The following is a 3056-nucleotide window of genomic DNA, read 5'->3' as shown; positions in this document are numbered from 1 at the left end:
GATCTTTGACCCTTCTGAGAACAGCAAGGCTGTTACTTTCTTCTATGAATCTCTCTATTATTCTGATCACCTTTCCTCCACCCTCAAATACCAAACGAATCCCTCCAACCAAGGCTCTTTCAATCCCTTTTCTCACTTTTGTCTTGACTCCACTCCCAGCCTTGAGGAGATTAAGAGGGTTGTCTTCTCCTTTGCTCCTAAAAAAGCTCCTGGTCCTGATGGGATGCACCTATTCGTGTACCAAAAATTCTGGTCTACCATAGCCTCCCCTTTTTATGAATTTTGTATAACCAGTTTTACCTCTTGGACCATAGATCCTACTGTTAACATCACCTATATTTGCCTCATCCCAAAATGCGGGATGCAACCTTCCTAAAACACTTCAGAACCATAGGGTTGTGCAACACTCAGTACAAAATAATCATATAAATCATCTCTTCTAGATTAAATCCCTTGCTATAATTCATCATTGGTCATAATCAAGCTAGTTTTCTCTAAAAAGGAAAGCTTCTGACAATGAAGGGCATGAAGCTCAACATGATTCTTAAAATAGATTTGGAGAAGGCTTTTGATAGGCTTGAATAGTCCTTCATCAGATAAGCCTTGGTCTTCTTCAACTTTCCCCTGGGCTTTCCAAACCCATCCTCTCATATATCTCTTTCCCTTCTATCTCTGTCCTGGTGAATGGAAACATAACTTCATTCTTTAAACCCATCAGAGGAATAAGGCAAGGAGACCCCATGTCACCTTACCTCTTCATCCTTTGCATGGAACTTTTCTCAGGAAGAATTAACTATGAAGTGGTATCCTTAAATGGTCCCCCATTTCCACTAGCAATAGAGGCCCTAGACTCTCTCTCACCTATTCTTTGCTGATGACCTTACCCTTTTTGCAAAAGCTGATGTCCAAAACTGTCATACCATCCTCAACACTTTTGATAACTTTAGTAAACACTCCGGACAAAAAGTCAATAACAACAATTCTAAGGTGCTTTTCTTTAACAATTGTAGTGAGGCTGCTAGACTCAACCTCTCCACTATCTTAGGGATCAAGCCTAGTAGCATCTTTGGAAAATACTTAGGCTTCCCCATCTTTGATAAGAAGCCTACCCATGCAGACTTCCACTTCTTTCTGGATAATATGAACTCCAAGCTTGCAGGATGGAAGACCAACTTCCTTAATATGGCTGGTAGAACCACCCTAGCCAAATCCTGCCTAGGTAGCATGCCTAAACATGTCATGCAATCATCCTTCTCCCTTCTAAAATCCACAAGCTTATTGACAGATCTCAGAGGAACTTCATCTGGGATCCACCAATTCTAGAAAGAAAATGTACATAGTTAATTGGGAGACCATTACTAGGCCCAAGAAAGAGGGAGGTCTAGGGATCCAAAAGCCCAGCATAAAAATGACACCTTACTCAGCAGCCTGGCTTGGAGACTCAACTCTAATCACTCTACCCTATGGGATATAGTTCTAACATAAAATATATGCTCACTTTCACCCCCCCCCCCCCCCCCCTCAGTTGCTCTAGGACCCTAAATTGTATTTAAAAAGCTGGAAGCTCTGCAGAGATGCCATTTGCTTGTCTATACATAAAGACAAAAAAGTTGATGCTTGGGAGGACTGCTGGATCCCAAACCTTCCTCCTCTCAGAAGCATTATTCAGGGAACTGTACCTACCCACTTCACCACCATCCCCCTTTCCATTATCTGGCAGGAGAGAAACTAGAATTTTGACTCCCTTCCCCTTTTAATCCCTCCTACCATCTCCAACACTATTAGGAATACTTTCTTCCCTAATTCTTCAATCCAGCAGGATACCCCTTTGTAGCTTCTAAATGGATCTGGGTTATTTTCTTGTAGAAGTGCATAAAACCTCATCCACTCCAAGAGAGCTTTCCTTCACAACAACCACAACTCTCGAGGTTGGATTTGGAAAGCTCTCATCCCCAAAAAGTTGAAATTTTTTTCTTGGCTTTTGAACCATGACAGCCTCCCTATTAGAGCTACCCTTTACAAAAGAGGCATCAACACCACCTAGATTTGTCATTCTTATGCCTACCCCCAAGAGAACATCCATCACCTTTTCTTCTACTGCTATCATGCTGCCAATTTATGGAGAGACCTTGTGATCCATTACCATGGGGAGGCAAACATCACCAACCTCAACTTCTCTCCCACAAGCTGGGAATCCACGTAGAAGACCCTCAACAATGACAGCTTTGATAGTAGAGTGGACTGGGCCACCCTCCTTCCCTTTTGTCTCTGGAATATTTGGAAAACCAGAAACAATAATGTTTTAAAAAACAAGAATTACTCCTTTTTATTTAAGCAAACTTACTCTGCTGCTGTAGAATTCTTCTATATCAGGAGGCATTCCACTAGCAGCCCTCATCTTTCCATCTCCATTTGTTGGACCCCTCCCCCCAAGTATGTCTATAAGCTAAATATAGATGGGTCATGCTAGGAAACCCTGGTATGGATAGGGGGAGTAGTTAGGAATGACTCGGGCACCTGGGTCTTGGGCTTCATCCAAAGCTTCCACCATGCTTCCAATAACCTCATGGAACTCATGGCAACTAGGCAGGGCCTTTTACTGGTAGAGGAGCACAACTTGTGCCTAGTAGAGATTTGTGTTGACTCAGAAGAGGTCTTAAATTGGCTAGCTAAAGAAAACTTATTCTATAACTCAATTATTCATGATTGCAGGTCTCTGATAAGACGATTGGGCAGGCCTCCTGTTCACCATAGCTAACAGGGTAGCTGACACCATGGAGAAGGCTGGAGCGAAGATGACTTTTTTTGACAATTGTAAAATTTTTGTAACCCCACCCCCTTTTGTAATTCATGATGTATGAGCTGATATAGAAGGCAAATGCTACTCTCGTTAGTTTCTTTCTTACCAAAAACGTATAAGCCATTGTGTAACAACTTTTGTAATGGAGCCAGACTGAGCTCCTGAACTAATAGCGTCGGCTATTTTTATATTTTGATGCTTTCATCTTATTGATAAAAAAAAAAACTTATTAGAAGTCATCAGAATTTCAATATTT

This window comes from Capsicum annuum, chromosome 8, assembly GCF_002878395.1.
Source record: "Capsicum annuum cultivar UCD-10X-F1 chromosome 8, UCD10Xv1.1, whole genome shotgun sequence".
Lineage (NCBI taxonomy): Eukaryota > Viridiplantae > Streptophyta > Magnoliopsida > Solanales > Solanaceae > Capsicum > Capsicum annuum.
This window is presented reverse-complemented; position numbering follows the sequence as displayed.